The sequence below is a fragment of the Leopardus geoffroyi genome, chromosome B4, assembly GCF_018350155.1.
Source record: "Leopardus geoffroyi isolate Oge1 chromosome B4, O.geoffroyi_Oge1_pat1.0, whole genome shotgun sequence".
NCBI classification, from domain to species: Eukaryota; Metazoa; Chordata; class Mammalia; order Carnivora; family Felidae; genus Leopardus; species Leopardus geoffroyi.
The window spans coordinates 56,042,495-56,063,100 of NC_059341.1; the positions used below are offsets into that span (position 1 = coordinate 56,042,495).

At 37.6% G+C, this 20,606-nt stretch overlaps 1 long non-coding RNA gene across 1 annotated transcript; it reads left to right on the forward strand.

Moving 5' to 3' along the window:
• Positions 1–7,725: 7,725 nt before the first annotated feature.
• LOC123590289 lies at positions 7,726–18,685 on the forward strand. The gene is made up of 3 exons (XR_006708704.1): positions 7,726–7,831; positions 13,822–13,828; positions 18,666–18,685. It is a non-coding gene; the product is annotated as an uncharacterized LOC123590289 (long non-coding RNA).
• The last annotated feature ends 1,921 nt before the right edge of the window (positions 18,686–20,606 follow it).

Consider the following 20,606-nt stretch of genomic DNA (forward strand, 5'->3'; position numbering starts at 1 on the left):
GTGGTGTCTCTGGTACTTTGTGGTCCTTACAACATTTCACTCATAGAGTCTCCTTAGGATCTCTTGTAGGGCTGGTTTAGTGGTGATGAATTCCTTCAGTTTTTGTTTGGGAAAACCTTTATATGTCCTATTCTGGATGACAGACTTTCTGGGTAAAGGATTCTCAGCTGCATATTTTTTCTGTTCATCACATTGAAGATTTCATGCCATTCCTTTCTGGCCTGCCAAGTTTCAGTAGTTAGGTCTGCTGCTACCCTTATGTGTCTACCTTTGTATGTTAAGGCACGTTTATCCCTAGCTGCTTTCAGAATTCTCTCTTTATCCTTGTATTTTGCCAGTTTCACTATGATATGTCATGCAGAAGATTGATTCAAGTTACATCTAAAGGGAGATCTCTGTGCCTCTTGGATTTCAATGCCTGTTTTCTTCCCCAGATCAGGGAAGTTCTCAGCTATGATTTGTTCAAGTACACCTTCAGTCCTTTTCTCTCTCTTCTTCTTCTTCTTCTGGAATTCCTATGATATGGATATTATTCTGTTTGATTGCATCAATTAGTTCTCTAATTCTCCCCTTGTACTCCTGGATTTTTTTTATCTCTTTTTTTCTCAGACTCCTCTTTTTGTGTAATTTTATCTTCTAATTCACCTATTCTCTTCTCTGCCTCTTCAATCTGCACTGTGGCTGCCTCCATTTTATTTTGCACCTCGTTTATAGCATTTTTTTAATGCATCATGACTATTTTTTAGTCCCTTGATCTCTGTAGCAATAGATTTTCTGCTGTCCTCTATGCTTTTTTCAAGCCTAGTGATTAATTTTATGACTACTATTCTAAATTCTTGTTCTGTTATATTGCTTACATCAGTTTTGATCAATTCGTTAGCTGTCACTACTTCCTGGAATTTCTTTTGAGGAGAATTCTTTTGTTTCATCATTTTGGCTAGTTTTCTGTCCCTTATGCTTTTTAAAAGCTTGTTGTGTGCTCTGCACCTGTGAGCCCTGCTATATTAAAGGAGGGTCATACACTGTCCAGGGCCTGGCTCTTCAGGAGGTGTTTTTCAGGGATTGTTACTTGATCTCTGTTGTTGTGACTTTGGTTATATTGTTACCCTACTCTTAGTAATAGTTTGGACCCTCCACCAGGTGTGCTTTGATTTGTTCCTTGGAGTAGCCCCTTCACACCTGCATGCCTCTGTCTTCTTCAGTTCAGCCCCAGCCTCCCTAGCATCCCGAATGGCTTGCACATTTTATCTCTTCCAGTACAAGTTCAGAAGTCCGGATCTCTTGTCTCCATCTTGCACAGGCCCTCCCCGCAGGTCTCAGAGGCTGACATTAATTTATTTTAGAACTCTTAAGTTGAGGGGTCAGAAAGCGCAAAAGAATCTCCAGCTAAAATGAAACTGGAAGCTGTGAACTGGTAAACCTCACACATGCGTGCTAGTCCAGACTATTAGAACAACCGTAAGGTGGTTAGTGCTAGAACCCAAAGGGCTTAATGTGAATTTAGAACTGTAATCACAGGGACTATGATATTGGCTATGTAAAAATCTGACCCAAAATAAGTGCTTTCTAAAAGCTGAAGAGAGTAAACGTCTAGTGAGGCAGCAATTCTGGTTAGGATTTTTCATTTTCATTAAAAGATTGCCACAAATAGCTTATAGTAGTAGTTTAGGATTTAGTTAATAAATTAAGACAGAGTAGGAATTTATTACATTCAGGGAGAAGGAAGGATGAAGATGTCTAAGAGTGTTTGAGATGACATTTGTAATATTTTCTGAACACTGGGTTCAGGTTTGCAGGACATTGTTTTTAGTTAAACTAATAGACTTTTCTTTCTCATTTCACTCAATTCTGATTTTTTAATTCAAAAATGTAGGTTATTGTTGCCTCTTAGGAATTCAAAGCACTCTATTGAAGAGTTTTTAAATGTAGGATCCTTAGTTATGTTTGTATCATTGGAGTTTCTTCTGCTGTGATCAGGGCTTCCAACAGCAAATCAAAATTAGTTGATAGCAGATCATGTTGGTGATAGGATCTGACATAATGAAATATAAAGTCTCTATATAAAAAGATCTATATATAATTTATAAATATAATTAATACTAATAAGTTTATAATTTGATTTAGGTAACATAAATTAAAATGATTTTTTGTATCAGCTTGTTAATTAAACTCTAAGTACTTTATCATCTTTATATTGCTTACATATCTTGTATACATTCTTAGTAAGTGCACATTGAATTGAATTGGTTTCTACTTAAACCTTAAGCAAACAAGACTCCTGATTTGGTTGTCTTTTCTTACATATGATAATCAAATAATTCACACATATTTTTGGCAGGATTTGTGAGAAAAGTATAATCTGGCTATGGGATTACATTTTACATTCCTCCAGATTTGTATTATCTCATGAATACTAATTTTGTTCAGTTTACTTTTTATTTTGTATCCCTTAAAATTGAAATAGCCAATGACATTTGTGATATTCAAGGTCTTGAGATTATGTATTATAAAAGAAAAAATATATACTGACATAAGACTGACAAAGACTCCAGTCTTTGGAGTTTTGACCTTTATGCCACCTGGTATATTATCAAGACAACATAAAATATCTTTTGAAAACACTAATGTGATACTAAAATATACTGACGTTGAAAAATAGACATTTGATGCATCTTTTTGATATAGTGATAAGCAAATGTTAAAGTTATTAGCTGTATTCATTATTTGTACATTCAAAGAGGATATTTATCATGGATTTAAGTAGTCAAGATTATATAAACCAGGCAGAATAAATTTCTTGAAGTAATCCAGTGCTTTTCTGTGCCTCATCACTACTAGGTTAAGAGCCAAGGCAAAGTGTTAATTGATGTTAAGGCAATGAAGCCAAAAACCCAATACTCCGTTGACACTAGTTCTCTTTCTGATCCTTGCAACAAGAATGAGGAAATTTGCCTGATGAAAAGGAGACAATTTTAGGGGCTTCTGGGCGGCTCAGTCAGTTGGGAGTCTAACTCTTGACTTTGGCTTAGGTGCTGATCTCAGGGTAGGGAGACTGATCCCTTTGTCAAACTCTGTGCTGACAGCATGGAGCCTGCTTGGGATTCTCTCTCACCCTCTCTCTCTGCCCCTCACTTACTCACTGTCTCTCTCACTCTCTCAAAATAAATAAACTTTAAAAAGGGGGGGCACATGGGTCGCTCAGCCAGTTAAGTGCCCAACTTGGGCTCAGGTCATGATCTCACAGTTCATGAGTTCAAGCCCCGCATCGGGCTCCCTGCTGTCAGCAAACAGCCCACTTTGGATTCTGTCTCCCTCTCTCTTTGCCCCTCCCCAGCTCATGTGCCCATACATGCATTCTCTCTCTCTCTCTCTCTCTCTCTCTCTCAAAAATAAACACTTATAAATAAATAAATAAATAAATAAATAAATAAAGACCTAGATATGCTCTCACTAAGACCTTGCAAAATTGAAGACAAATTAAAAATTAAAAAATCATAAGATGGAAAAAACATGTTGTGTAATAGCTAATTGCTGCAGGTTGAGCTGATGAGCCCAAGAAAGCAGAATTCCTCACAAAACAAAATAAGCAAACAAAAAAACTGCACTTCTCTTTAGAGAAGGTACCTAACTATATTGGTATGATTATAAAGATGAGTTTCCCCCATCGATCTTTTTAGGCAGAAAAAATTTAAAGAAGAACAGAAAGTATTAAATTGTGATGCATAATGAAGTATGCAAGCACTATTGGTTGCCTATACAAAATTAATTCCCTACTTCTTCCATGCTTACGATATTTTGAGAATTTGAATTCCTATGCAAAAGTGGGCATATCCCTAACTCAGAAGTAAATCTTGCCTAAGTCAGTGATGCATGAGGGCTGGGGCTTCCTATAGGTATGTGAGGGAGTTCTGAGTGGAGGCTTCTGGGAAAGATTTCTCTTCCCTTAAGAATAAGAAACTGGAGGAGACAATCTCTCTGTACTTCTCAATGTTGTGTTTAATTATGATGCTGAGAACTGCTGCAGATATTTTGTGAAGATAGGTAGCCTGGGAAAGAAAGCAATACACTAAGGATTGTAGATAAGAAAAACAAACTCTAAAGAACCAGGGTACTTTATGGTGTCATTGAACCTTTAACTCCAGCTAGAACCTCCCTACCTCTGGACTTCATGTATGAGGTAATAAACATTTTAGTGACTTAAGCCATTTTGCATAGGGTTTTCTGTACCTACTAAAAGCATCTTGATACATAAAGCAACAAGAATTTTGAATCTTTTCCTGGAAGGTAAAATAGATAACTACTTTGGGAGTTATGGAATTATGGAGAAGTATCTTGCAAAATAGTTGAGGATTGGGAGGAATAGATGAGCAAGAAATCAGCAAGGAGAATCCTAAGAAGGTTGTGCAGTGATAACTTCCATATGGCAGAGGTGGCTGGGAAGTTTTTGTGCTGAGCACTCTAACAATGTTCTATAACCCCAAACTGTCAGTAAAACTCAGGAAATCTACAACAACCTTGTGCTATTGGTGCTTTGAGAAATAAATGGAAAGAATACCTAACAATTAGTAATATGTTGCAGAGGAAGGACAGTAAACACCATAACAAGTTAAAAAGCGTTAAATCTCCTGATAACCAGGATACATACACCTCACCATGCAAATTTTTCAAACCATTGGAAAGGTAGATGCAGGGGCTTTTAAAAAATATATACTGGAAAATAAAAATTAAAGGAATACTAAAAGATATTGTATTAGTACATAAAAATTCAAACAAATTTTAAGTGTATGTTACATAACACAATAAATAATATTGATAATTTTATTATATATCATAATATATTATTTATTTATAAATATCCAAGGGCAAGGATCTCCTTTCCTACACTCTCCTCAAAGGCTTTGCCCTCCTACCCTGATTCTCCATTTCCCACCATTGTCTTCCTTATCATGGGAAACCTTTCCCTAAACCAGCTGCCCCAGAGGCCACAGTCCACTTCTTTTGGAAATGAGGATTTCCTAAAACTGAAACCAGTTCACTGGAGACCTGGAAGTGAGCTGACAGTGAAATGTTTTTTCCCCTTAATTTTTACCAGTTCCACATGATTCCAACCATCACCTTGGACCACCAAGCCTTGAGTGGTGTTGCCAATTGTCTTCCTTCCAGGCAGGGATTTTGTAGCTCTTTGAAAGAAAGAAAATTGTGTGTGTGTGTGTGTGTGTGTGTGTGTGAGTGTTTGTGTATGTGTGTGTGTGTGTCTGTATGCCTGTCTATCTCTCACATTCATGCTTTGTCTTCTATTATCTTTGTTGAAGCTAGAGGATGGGCAGGTTGTGGGTAGGGGAAAAGAGGAGCAAGAAGATTTTGTTGTCTCAAAATGAGAGCTCCCTTTTACTCTCTTTTATTTCTTCTGAGAGCTTTGGATTTGGAGGCCTGACCACTAGGCCACGGATTGCCTGAGTATAAAACCTGGAGATAGTTTTATATTGCTTGGGTGATACCCAAGCAACAGCTTTTTGTCTCTGGTCAACTGCCTTCCTCAGAGAGAAGTGAATTGGTTGTTAGCTTCTGAGTTTTACCAAATAAAGTAGAATCCAAGAAGAAAGAAAGAAAAAAAATACATATATATAATACATATTATTATATATAATATACTATATTAGCAATATATATAATTATATATAAGATATGTATATAATTATTGTATATAAAAATAAGTTTATGTATGTTTATTCACTAGGCTATACTACAAATATCTGTTAGCATAACTTATTTAAATTCAAATCAAGAAATGACATTCATTATGCAAGTACTATATATTATGTGATATGGATAATATAAGTTGAAAAAGGCACTGTTCTTGTGTTTCAGGAATTGATAGGAATGGGGAAGGCAAACACATGCACAACATGCAACAATGTGTGCAAAAAATAAGTATAAAAAAAAGAATTTTAACAGTGTAGAGAAAGGACCAAATGACTACAAATGGATATTTTGAAAGGGCCTCATTAAGCAGAACCTTGAATATCAGCAAATGAGGATGAAGAAATAGACCTACCAGGTAAAGAACAAAACATAAAGTTATGTAATAAAGGAATGAAGAGTATTCTTAGGAAACAATTTTATGTTGGTAGACAGTCCAGATGTCAATTTAAGGAAGGTCAAAGAGATTTTTATGTGTATGTTGGTAACCATGGAGGTTTTTGAGGAAAAGAATAACACAATGAGATGTATTTAAGGAAGTTCATTCTGACACAGTGAATGGTTGAATTGGCATTGGATAAGGCATACAAGAATAATAGTTTGCAGTATCTACATGTGGGGTCCAGTTTAGAGTGATAACAGTGGAAATAAAAAGAAAAAGATGATGTAGGAAAAATTTTGAATATAGAATGGACAAAAAGAGGCACACAAATTTAATTCTAGGATTTTCAGCTAGATGATCTGAGAGAACTGTGATGCCATTGACTAAGATCAGGAACATAAAAGTATAGAGAAGGACAGTAATATAAGGGATTTCTTAGAAATATCCATGTGAAGATGACAATAGGCAAAGGAGAGAATAATCAAAAGAAGAGAAGCCAGGGATAAAGATGACAATTTGATGTAATTCATTCAGATGAGACTATGAACTCAGAGAAATTACAAAGAGGAAGAATGTAAATGGGGGGAGGAGAGCAAGGATGAGGAATGTCTAAATTTAAGATAGAAATATCCTGTTTGAAAATAGTGGCATAAAATTGGCATTTCTGCCTTCCTTTCCTGGAAATCATCCAAAACCAATGAAGAAAAAGAGAAACAAAACACTAAAGTTGTTTTTGGCAAAACTAGAAGACAGTTAAAACTCCAAACCATAAAATAGGTTAAAGAGCTTTCAAAATCAATGAGGATCAAGCAGGCAAATGCTCACAAAGAAACAGAGGGGGTTGGGGCAAATGCTGCAACTGTATAGCTCAAAAGATCCAAAATAAAAGTACATTTCCTGGAACAGAGGCACACACACAAAGGTACAAAAACTTATATCCCAGGTCTACAATAATAGTTAGAAGGAACATGGATTAACTGCAGGAATTCAGTTTGGTTCCAAATATTGGTGAAGGCAAAGCCAAATGAGAAGTCATACAAAGGGGCCATTTTTAATGAAGCAATCTGTCTCTATAGCAGTGGAAGAGAGATTTTATATTGTTAAACAAATAAACAAACAAAACTTACGGTTACCTATCCAGCTATTCTGCCACAAAGTGTTGGTCCTCTCTCACTCCCTAAAACTCCTGCAAATAACTGGGGAAATGATCTGTTTCACTGATAAATTTTAAAAAATAAATTTGTTCAGGAGTCACATAAAGTACTAGATGGAGAAGGAGAAGAAGCAGAAGAAGAAAGGAAAAGGAAAATCAACTAACAAGTTAAGAACACTCACTAGAATAATGTTACCAAGGAGCAAACAAAAATTACCACCAGATATTTAACATACATGAGCAAATCTTAACTAAGCAATTACCTCTATAATACAAGAACATGGAGCAGAGATAGGAATAGTCTGAGCAATAATATCTATTGGTTTTCTAGGTTTCATTGTATGAGCTCACCACATGTTCACCTTGGGAATAGACATTGATACAAGAGCATACTTCACATCAGCTACCATAATCATTGCTATTTCCACAGGAATAAAAGTATTTAGCTGACTCACCACCCTTCATGGAGTCAACATTGAATGATCCCCCACTATACTATGAGCCTTAGGCTTTATTTTCCTATTTACCATAGGAGGCTTACCAGGCACTGTATTAGCAAACTCTTCACTAGACATTGCTCTTCATGACACATACTAGTAACTCACTTCTACTACATACTATCAATAAGAGCAGAATTAGCTATTATAAGAAGGTTCATCCATTGATTGCTCCTATTTTCAGGATACACTCTTTGATAACACCTGAGCAAAAATCCACTATACAATTATATTTGTAGGTGGTAACACAACATTCTTTCCTCAACATTTCCTCATATTATCTGGAATACCTTGACGTTACTCTGACTACCCAGACACATATGCAACTTGAAACACAATTTCTTTTATAGGCTCATTTATTTAACTAACAGCAGTAATATTAATAATTCTTTGAGTTTGAGAAGTTTGGTGAAGAAATAGAAAGTGATAGAATATAAGCTGGGAGAAATCAGAAAAGAGAAAATATAAAATCATTCACAGAACAAAATGAGTTGAAAGGAGCACAAGGGAAAATAGGTACTGCTAAAAATACAGTTGAAGACATAGAAGATAAAAATAAAGTGTGTCAGGGCACTAGGATAGCTCAGTCAGTTGAACTTCCAACTTCAGCTCAGGTCATGATCTTGCAGTTTGTGAGTTGGGGCTCCACATTAGGCTTGCCTCTTGCAGACAGTCAGCGCAAAGCCTGCTTCAGATCCTATGTCTCCCACTCTCTACCCTTACCCCACTTGTGTTCTCTCAAAGATAAACAAAAAAAATTTTTAATTCTTTTTACTATGTTTATTTTTTGTAAATTTTGAAATTCTATTTCATTTTATTCTATTTTATCATATACATTTTTTTTTAATTTTTAAACTTTTTCTTACATTTTTTCTTTTCTTTCCTTTTTTTCTCTATCATATCAAGCTTTTCTCAACAACAAGACCAAAACACCTAGGATCTTGTTTCCTTTATTTGATTATTTGTGTTGTTTTTAAATTTTAAATTTTAATTTTGTATTTTATTAATTCTTTTTCTTCCTCCAAAATGACAAAAAGAAGAATTCACCCAAAAAGAAAGAACAGGAAAAAATGATACCCAGGGGCTTAATCAACACAGATATAAGTAGGATGTCTGAACTATAATTTAGAACTACAATAATAAGAATACTAGCTGGGGTTGAAAAAAAGCATAAAATACCTTTGTATGGAGATAAAAGAAGTAAAATGTAGTCAGGACAAAACTAAAAATGCTATAACCGAGATGCAATCTCAAATGCATGCCACGGCAGCAAGGATGGATGAAACAGAGCAGAGAATCCGTGATATAGAAGACAAAATTATGGAGAATAATGAAGCAAAAAAAAAAAAAAAAAAGAGGAAAATTAAGGCAAAAGAGCATGATACAAGAATTAGAGAACTCAGTGACTTATTAAAAAGGAATAACATCTGAATTAGAGGATTCCCAGAAAATGAAGAGATAGAAAAAGGGTTAGAAGGTTTATGTGAGCAAATTATAGTGGAAAACTTTCCTAATCTGCAGAAAGACAGAGACATCAAAATCCAAGAAGTACAGAGAACTCCCATTAGATTCAACAAAAATCAATCATCACCAAGGCATAGCATAGTCAAATTCACAAAATACACAGACAGGGAAAGAATTATGAAAGCAGCAAGGGAGAAAAGTCCTTAACCTATAAGGGAAAACAGAACAGGTTTGCAGCAGCCTATCCACAGAAACTGGGCAGGCTAGAAAGGAGTGGCAGGATATATTCAATGTGCTGAATTGGAAAAATATGCAGCCAAGAATTCTTTATCCAGCAAGGCTGTCATTTGAAGTAGAAGGAGAGATAAAGAGCATCCTTTCTTGATAAAAACCCCTCAAGAAAGTAGAGATAGAAGGATCATAGCTCAAGATTTAAAAGCCATATATGAAAGACCCACTGCTAATATCATCCTCAGTGGGAAAAAACTGATAGCTTTGTGTCAGAAACACGACAAGGATGTCCATTCTCATCATTGTTATTCAACATAGTGTTGGAAGTCCTAGCCTCAGCAATCAGACAACACAAAGAAATAAAAGGCATTCAAATCGGCAAGGAGGAAGTCAAATTTTCACTCCTCTGAGACAATATGATACTCTATGTGGAAAACCCAAAAGATTCCACCAAAAAACTGCTAGAACTGATCCATGAATTCAGCAAAGTTGCATGATATAAATATCAATGTGCAGAAATTGGCTGCATTTCTCTATACCAATAATGAAGTAGCAGAAAGAGAAATCAAGGAATCAATTCCATTTACAATTGCACCAAAAACCATAAAATACCTAAGAATAAGCCTAACCAAAGAAGTGAAAAATCTGTACACTGAAAACTATAGAGAGCTTATGAAAGACATTGAAGAAGACACACAAAAAAATGGAAAAACATTCTATGCTCATGGATTGGAAGAACAAATATTGTTTAAATGTTGATACTACACAAAGCAATCTACATATTCAGTTCAATCCTTATCAAAGTAACACCAGCATTCTTCACAGCGCTAGAACAAACAATCCTAAAATTTGTATGGAACCACAAAAGACCCTGAATAGCCAAAGCAATCCTGAAAAAGAAAACCAAAGTTTGAGGCATCATAATCCTGTACTTCAAGCTGTATTACAAAGCTGTAATCATCAAGACAGTATGGTACTGGCACAAAAACAGACACTTTGAACAACAGAACAGAATAGAAAACCCAGAAAGGACCCACAAATGTATGCCCAACTAATCTTTTACAAAAGAGGAAAGAACACCCAATGGAATAAAGACAGTCCCTTTAGCAAATGGTATTGGGAAAAATGGACAGCAACATGCAGAAGAATGAACCTGGACCACTTTCTTACACCACAAACAAAAATAAACTCAAAATGGATGAAAGACCTAAATGTAAGATGGGAAGCCATCAAAATCCTAGAGGAGAAAGCAAGCAAGAACCTCTTTGACCTTGGCCACAACAACTTCTTACTCAACATGTCTCTGTAGGCAAGGGAAATGAAAGCAAAAATGAACTACTGGGACCTAATCAAGATAAAATCTTCTGCACAGCAAAGGAAACAATCAGAAAAACTAAAAGGCAATTGACAGAAAGGGAGAAGATATTTGCAAATGACATATCCAGATAAAGGGTTAGTGTCCAAAATCTATAAAGAACTTATCAAACTCGACACCCAAAGAACAAATAAACCAGTGAAGAAATGGGCAAAAGACATGAATAGGCACTTTTCCCAAGAAGACATCCAGATGGCTAACAGACACAGGAAAAAAATGCTCAACATCACTCATCATCAGGGAAATACAAGTCAAAGCCATAATGAGATACCACCTCACACCTTTCAGAATGACTAATATTAACAATTCAGGCAATGACAGATGTTGACGAGGATGTAGAGAAATAGGAACACTTTTGCACTGCTGCTGGAAATGTAAACTGCTGCAGCCACTCTGGAAAACAGTATAGAGGTTCCTCAAAAAAAGTTAAAAATATAACTACCCTACAACCCAGCAATTGCACTACTAGGTTTTATCCAAAGGATATAGGGGTGCTGTTTCAAAGGGGCACATGCACCCCAATGTTTACAGTAGTGCTGTAGACAATAGCCAAATTATGGAAAGAGCTCAAATGTCCATCCACTGATTTATGGATAAAGAAGATGTAGTATATATATATACAATGGAATATTACTCGGCAATCAAAAAGAATGAAATCTTGCCATTTGCAACAACGTGGATGGAACTAGAGTGTATTATTCTAAGTGAAGTTAGTCAGAGAAAGACAAACATCATATGACTTCACTCATATGTGGAATTTAAGATACAAAACAGGTGAACATAAGGTAAGGGAAGCAAAAATAATGTAAAACCAGAGATGGGGACAAAACATAAAAGACTCTTAAATACAGAGGACAAACTGAGGGTTGCTGGAGGGGTTGTGGGTGGGGGAATGGGCTAAATGGGCAAGGGGCAGTAAGGAGGACACTTGTTGGGATGAGCACTGGGTGTTATACGTAGGTGATGAATCACTGGATTCTACTCCTGAAATCATTATTGTACTATATGCTAGGTAACTTGGATGTAAATTTTAATAAATAAATAATTTTTTAAAAAGAACCCTTGTGACTACACTGGCCCAGCCTGAATAATCCAGGATAATCCCCTCAGCTCAAAATCCTTAAATTAATTGCAGCTGAAAAACTGCTTTTACCCATGTATCATATTCACAGGTTCTGGGGATTAGGATTTGGCTTTGGCAAACTTATATTCAGCCCACTGTGCCTTCCTTCAGCAGAACACAAATGCCTTCATGAAAACACAGATAAATGAGTACTTCAAGACGCATCACCATTTTTGTCAACCATTGGCCAATATGATTAAGTTTGGAATCAAACTAATAATTGTAACCTAAGTATCAGCTGTTTGTAAGTCCTCAGAGTCCTTGAACCTGCTGTGGCTACCCAGTACTTCAAGATTTAAATAAAATTTGCTCAAACTCCCATTGCACATATAGTTGGATATCCATTTTCCTTTTGAGTGTCTCCAAGAACTCCTGGGAGGCTTGCATTTCTCCTGCTCATCACTAGCTCAGATTTCCTGCTTTTGCAGCATTCTCAATCCCACTCTACACATCTCATCTTGTGCATTCTATCCACTTTACACTCTTTTCCACATGCCCCAAATGGCCCTGAGGACTACACTCTCCCAACCCATGCCCTGGGCCCTCACAGAGGCTGTGTGAGTAGCCGACTCTAGCTGAAGACAGGAAGGCACAGAAGGGGTTTACAGAACAGCACAGATAGCACAGCAAGCATCTTAAATATGCTCTAACTCCAGCTCATCCAGGTCATGCTATTTACCTTTTCTACATGAAATTTCATCTTTTTTACTCAATGAGCCTCTTGAGGCATTGTGCATTTAAAAAAAATGATCAATAATGTTCTTATAAAATACGAAACATTGTGCCAGTTCATGAACTAACATTTTTTTCTCTAATACATAAATATTTCTATAATCCCCCATATAGGACCTTTACTATATGCTATTCACTGTGGTAAATGTTTTCTGTATGTTGTGACTTAGTCCTCAAAATAATCTTATCATGTAGTTGCTATTATTATCAAGCCTATCAGATGGATGGGAAAATTTAGACTTGTAGAAGGTAAGTAATTTCTCAAGGTCAATCTAATAAGTGGTAAAAGGAAGATCTAAATACATAGACCACTGAGCATACAACATAGACACTGTGTTCTCTGAAGAATATTTCAATTCCACGCAAAGATCTTCTGCACCCCACCCACACATTACATTGTGGCAGTTGGAGAAATGGGCAATGTGTTAACTGGGGCATTCTGGTATTTCTGGCTTCCTCTCAGAGTCATAGACTCCTACGTGCTTGAAGGGAATGCGCTGGTCAGTCCTATGCCCATGCAGAACAGAAGCAGTGCATGTGACCAGGAAACTGGGCAACTTTGTGACATCTTCTGTAGATTACTTATCTTTGTCCATAGCCTCCTTTTCCCCATAATGGACTCCTGCAGGAATGGAGCTGGACCTACAGGCTGGGTCCTATTGATTTGGGCCTATGTGACCTGTGGTTAGCAGCTATCTTCTGCTCAAGGCATATCCAGGGACAATGATCTGGTCAGACGATCCACCCTTTTCATATTTTCTGATCAGGGTGACATTCTGATCAGGGTGTCTCTACTTGCTGGGTGGCTTCTTTGGAATACCTCCTTCCTGCCGTATCCCAGACTTAGTGCCTTTACAGCAAGTGCGCAGTGAATAGTGGAATTCTTCATTGGCCCTATTTCAGAAAATAGTTTTTGAGGACATCTGATGTTATCAGCACTACCTCACTCTTATGTTCTCATTATTTCCATAGCTTTTCACCATTTTGCCCTCAAAACCCCCTATACCAGAGAAGTGACCATGCTACCGACACATTTGTTGCTAGATCCTGTCTATTCCGAGTCTGTGTGTCCTCTGTTCTTTCCTTTCCCAAGCAGGTCAGACTTTAACCACTAAATCATTACAAAAAAAAAAAAAAAAAGGTCATTCCAGACTGTTCTCATAGCATAGGGGTTTGAATCCAGTTTGGAGGGTTTGAGACTGCATTCAAATCTCCCCCTGCCCACTTGCCAGCTGTGAGACTTTGAACAAGAGTTAAAGTTACTTGGAGATTTCAGTAAGGCTCAGTTTTATTATCTTCAGTCAGAGGTGATGTTAAGTGGTCAAGAATAATTGTGAGGATGAAATGAAATAATGTATACAAAGACCAGCAGTCTGCATGACACAGAAGTTCTCAGTAAATGTTAATTATGATTAAGAATACATTCCTGGGGGTGCCTGGGTGGCTCAGTTGGTTAAGCACCAGACTTCGGCCCAGGTCATGATCTCACGGTTTATGGGTTCGAGCCCCATATCAGGCTCTGTGCCGACAGCTCGGAACCTGGAGCCTGCTTCGGATTCTGTGTCTCCCTCTCTCTCTGCCCCTCCCCTGCTTGCACTGTCTCTCTCTATATATCAAAAATAAATACACATTAAAAATTGAAAAAAAAAAATACATGCCTGTAGAGAATGGCCATTTTCCATTAACATTATCAAAGTGGTGGTCAGTTTTAATTCACTGCATTACAGAGTATTGTTCCAGAAGATTCTCCTTTCAATGCTAGGCAAAAATTTCTCTTATTTTGTAGGACTTAAATCTGGTCTTTGAGGGGCCAGGTCCATAGCTTTATGGAACACTAAATCCTGATTGTTTCCTGACCCAGCTGACATTCTTTTTTTTTTTTTTAATTTTTTAAGTTTATTTGTTTATTTTTAAGAGAGAGAATGGGCAGAGAGAGAGGGAGAGAGAGAGAATTGCAAGGAGGCTCTGCACTATCAGCACAGAACCCGTCACAGGGCTGGAACTCACTAACATCGAGATGACAACGTGAGCTGAAATCAAGAGTCAGATGCTTAACAGACTGAACCACCCAGGGATCCAGCCTTGACATTCTCTGTAACAGAGGATGGCACCTCTGTCGGTTACAGTTTACCTGCTTCATCTCCCATCCCCACCTTCTATCCTACGTCAGTCACAGAACAATGGTTGTGTGTGCCTGTAAGGATCTGATACTTTGTTTTTAGTACCACAAACAGCTGTACTACCTCCAGGCCATACCCTATCAACTCTTCCCACAGAGTTCTAAGACGGAAGTAACTAAAGTCCTTCCTGACTCTGAGCTCAGCATTCCGAGGCATCTCCCTTTCTTTCTCCTCCTAAATCATTATCAGTATGAATTTGGCAGGGAGAGGCAGATAAAGGTCCAGTGAGTCCTTCAAGTCTTACAAATAATCCAAGTTTCCACAGTGGCATTTCCCTGCAGATTAACCTTTCTCTCGCTTTCTCCACACAAGTTTTCAAGTTTATTTTCTGCAGTTCCTTTCCACCCTGCTTTTTGGAGTAATTTCCCTAGCATTAACAAATCCATGTGTGTGTTTAATCATTTGATTTAAATTCAAAAATGGATATGTTAATCCAAGGTATCAAATGCCAATTCAAATCTTAATAATTACAAGGCCGTAAACACCAAACCGTTAGCAATTTTGTTTACTGTGGAAGCCCTCTTATTCAGGATTCTTTCACACTGCTTATTATCTCTTCTCCTCAAGGGAGGCGCATCCTGAGTTATGTGCCAGCAATAGGGTCTGGCTATGGTTGAAATTTCTCCCCTTCAGGCACTGTCATCACGCTATCTGGGAACTCCTATGATTTGAGGACCATGTTGGTTCTATCATGGGCTTATGAAAATTCTACCAATTTTTTGCCTATTTGGAAGTTTTAATCTAGTCTTCTGGGGACCCTTCTCAGGAATCTGAGGTCAGGGTGGACACCCTCCTTTCTTCAACAAGTAAAAAGAATGGGTAAGGAAGAAAAGAAAGAAGGAAGGGAAGAAGGAGAGAAGGAAGAAGGAATGGGAGGAAGGAAGGACGGCCCAACTCCTAGGTTATGGTGATTTTAAAAATATGCCTACAAATTCTTTGATGTGCCACCCCAAAATTGAAGTCCAGTTTCCCTCCCCTTGAGTGTGGGCTGGACTTAATGACTCACTTTTAACAACAACAAAAAATAGAACAAAAGTGACAGTGTGCAATTTCAAAGACTAGGCCTTTAACAGACACTATTGTTTCCACCTTGGTTGCTCTGTTTCTCACTCTCTCTTGAATCACTTGCTCTGGGGAAAACAGCTGCCATATTGTGAGCTGCTCCAAGGAGAGATCCATGTGGCAAGGAACTGAGGGAGACCTTTGGCCTTTGTCAGCAAAGACCTGAGGACCTTGGTCCAATAGCCAACAAGAAACTGAGGCCTGCCCACAGTCATGTGGGTGAACCATGTTGGAATTGCATTATCTAGCTCTTATCAAGCCCTGAGATGACTGTGGCTCCATTTGAGATCTTAAGTGAAACCTCATGAGAAACTCTGAGATAGAACCCAGCTCTTTGACCCTTGGAAACTGTGAGATATAAGTATTTGTAGTTTTAAGCTGCTATATTTTAGGTTAGTTTATTATACAGCGAGAGATAACTTAAACATAACTAGTAATAGTTGCCAGAATACCCAGATAGCACTGAAATTTAATTTGGATTCAAAGGAAGATAAACAGTACATTTTGATCAAGTAATTTCATTTCTAGAAATCTGTTCCAGGAACTATCACCTACATAATTACAAATTTATATGCAGTTACTAGGGATTATTACCTTATATAAAAATTTCAGCAATAAGGGATTGTGATATAAATTATATTCTGTCAACTTACAGTGATTTTTAAATAATGCTTAACAATAAGTTTAAAGAGTTTATAATGCAATATATATAAACAAAAACAATATAAAACATACATATATTGTAATTATAACTCAGTAAAAATCTATACATTAAAACTCTAGTTACAAAGTGTTACCTTTGCTCCAACAATAGAAGTAAAGTCTCCAGGGGCTGTAGGTCTCTAGCAATTGCAACTGTAAATGACAGCCAGGACTTTCATTTTCATGAGCATATATTCCTTAAACACTCAAAGAAATACAAACAGAAAGGGGAATTCTTACAGGACTGGATTCTTTCATCACTGGAGACTGACTGATTGCTAGATTTAGATGTTTGTGTGACTTCATTCCTACCCACTTGCTGGTGAGATTAAACAACATTAAAAAATTATAATGAGTCCTACCATTCACCAATCTTTTATTATGTGCTAGATTCTGGGCTAGGCACTTTTATGATATCTCAATTAATTCTAGCATTAAAAAAATGGTCCCACTTAAGCCAGAACTGAAATTTATACCTGGCTGTTAGATGGCACTATGGTACAGATTAGGTATAGTGCATGATATACCTTCCACAGTTTTTATACAAGTTAAACTAACCTACACAGAGGCAGAAGGAAGCATCTGGTAAATGAATTCACCTAGTGTCTGTGGTGGGGGTTCATTTACATACACATGCCTGGGGGACTGAGAGGGGACTCTCAAAGGGGATAGTTGGGCCCCTGAAACAAAATTCAACAGAAGGAAAGAATGAGCCTGGAATTAAGACGTTGGATTCTCTGACAGCCCCAGAGAAACGTTATCTTACAGGACAAAGACTTTCCAGGTGTGATTAAATTAAAGACTTGACATGAGAAGATTATCAAGGATTATCTGAGTGGGCCCCAAATTCAGTCATAAGTGTTCTAATAAGAAAGAGGCAGAGAGAGATTGCAAACAGAGAAGAGAAGATAATATAACCATGGAGGCAGAGTTTGGGGTGATGCAGCCACAAGGTGAAGAATTCAAGCTGCCTTCAGAAACTAGAAAAAGCGAGGAATGGTTTCTCCCCTAGAGCCTCCAGAGGAGCCCTGTCCTGCTGACACATGACTTTAGCACGGAGATACTGATTTCAGACCTCTGGCCTCCTGTACTGTGAGATAATAAATTTCTGTTGTTTTCAGCCACCACGTTAGTGGTAATTTATTAGGGCAGCCATAGAAAACTAATACACTAGTTCTCTTGAAGACTTTTGTGTCCATATTTACATGGGATATTGGTCTGTACTTTTCCTATGATCTCTTGTCTGGTTTTGGTACCACATTAACCCACACACTGGAACATGTGCCCTTAAAGTCCATCTTCTCTTCTATTAGCCAAAGCCAGTCCTGCCACCTAGAATTAGATCACATCTCCTGTGGTCTACTAAAGGACAGGCAGTAATTCTTCCCTCTTTCTTCTGCGTCAATATTTTTTTCCTTTTCCAATTCCCCTTATCACCATGCAAAGATGCTATTATTTCCCACCTCTTAAGAAATAAAAACCTCTTTTGGCCCCATTTAGCCCTTCCACTCCTGCCCTTTTCCTCTTTTGTCCTTACCCCAAAATTCTTTAGTTGCCTGTACTCACAATCTCTGCCTTATCTCCTCCCATTTCCTCTTTCATCCACTCTGGTTGAGGGTTTGCCACAACCAAGCCTGTGGACCTGCTTTCCTTAATATTACTAATGACTCCACATTGCTAAATATAACAGTCTCTGTTTATGTGATCATCCTGGCATTTGATGTAATTGATCACGTTTTCTTCCTCCAACAATTTTGCTCATTTCGATGTCAGGCTACCACACTGGTTACCTTTCTAAATTTTGGCGATTCTGTCTCTTTTGTTGCCTCCTTTTCATTTCTTGAACTTCTACATGGTAGAAGTCCCTCAGGCTCAGTCTTTGGTCTTCTTTTCTATCAGCTTTTCATTTTACCTGATCTCATCTAGCTCCTTGTCTTTTCTATCTACCATCACCTGCTACATCTCATCTAGTATTATGGGTTTGAATAACTGTATGCTGATAACTCCAAAGTTACATTTATCCCTTAGACCTCTCTTGTGAACTCCAGACCGTATATTCAATAGCCCACTTTTATATCTCTTGGATGTCTAACATGTGTTTCATAATGACATACACAAAACAGAATTCCTAATTTTTCTCTTAAATTGGTCCTTTTACAGTCTTTTCCATCGCAGTTAGTAACAGCTCCCTCCTGCTAATGGTCAGGCCAAACATCCTGCTGTCTGTCAGCAAATTATATTAGTTATACTTTTAAGATATATTCAGATATTAAACTCTTTACATCGTCTTCAGTTTATTCTTCGAATGTCCAGAAAAGTACCTGACACACAGCAGTCATGCAATAATGATTTGTTCAAAGAATGAACAAAGTCATTTATGTCATATCCCTGCTCTTTATCAATTCCTTAGCACAGCTTGGCCCATAATACCTTGATGTGCTGTAATGGGGTCCATGTGTTTGTCTCTTCTTGCACATTTGTATTTGTTTTTGTTTTTGTTTTCTGTTTTTGTTTTTGAGAGAGAAAGAATGAGTGGGCGAGAGGCAAAGAGAGGATCCCAAGCAGGCCCTCCACCATCAGCACAGAGACAGATGCAGGGCTTGAACTCATGAACTGTGAGATCATGAACTGAGCCAAAACCAAGAGTCAGACACTTAACTGACTGAGCTACCCAGCCACCCTGCATGTTTTGCCACTAACCAGCAAGCATCATCGCTCCAATTATAGTGACCTACTTAAAGTTTCCCCATTTATAATGCTCTTTCATTCCTCTGTGCCTCCCACAATGCTGTTCCCTCAGCATAGAACATTCTTATGCTTTAACAGTATTTCAAGAGTTATCTTAGCCAAGAAAAATCTCGTTCCCACCTAAATACTTCTTGGCCTACCTCAGCACATGCACTTCCTTCACTATACAAACCACACTCTACAGGATTTGCCTGTCTTCCCATCAGAATTCTTTTTTTTTTTTTAATTTTTTTTTTTCAACGTTTATTTATTTTTGGGACAGAGAGAGACAGAGCATGAACGGGGGAGGGGCAGAGAGAGAGGGAGACACAGAATCGGAAACAGGCTCCAGGCTCTGAGCCATCAGCCCAGAGCCTGACGCGGGGCTCGAACTCACGGACCGCGAGATCGTGACCTGGCTGAAGTCAGACGCTTAACCGACTGCGCCACCCAGGCGCCCCAACCCATCAGAATTCTAAGCTCTGTGTCTTGGTCGTCTTGCTTTGGTATTTCTAAAGTCCAGCACAACACCCACCTTACAGAATGCAATGAATGTGAACAAGTAATGAATGAAAGGACTCCTCTGTGCATTATGTTCATATACAGAACCATAAAACAAGAGTTAATATAAAAATATGTTCTTTCACTATAAATATGAATGAATTATTATTTGGCAACAACACTTCACGCTCATCTCTAAGGGAAGGATGAATCTGAATATTTGCTTTGAGGGTGGTTTATTTTTATTCCTCCACACTAATCTAAAGGCAAGCTAACATTTTTTCCCCTGGTAAGTCATTCTTTCTCTTAAAAAAAAAGTTATTGTATTGCAATAAAATACTTAACCTGAGATCTATTGTCTTAAATTTTTAAGTGTATGATGCATTATTGTTGACTATACGTACAATGTTGTAGAGCAGATCTCTAGAGTTTATTCATCTTGCTTAACTAAAACTTTATGCCTGTTGATTAGACAGAATAAAAATACATTAAATAAGCATTCTCTAATTTTACTGAAAAATATATTTTTTTAAAAAATGTTTATTTTTGAGAGAGAGAGAGTGCATGCAAGTGGAGGAGGGGCAGAGAGAGAATTTCAAGCAGGCTGTGCACTGTCAGTGCAGAGCCCAGTGCAAGGCTTGAACCATGACCTGAGCCAAAATCAAGAGTAGGATGCTCAACTGACTGAACCACCCAGGTGCCCCTGAAAAAAATATTTATCATACTTCCATGTGCCATATATGGAACTAGAGGAATTATTTTCCACTTTTACTACCA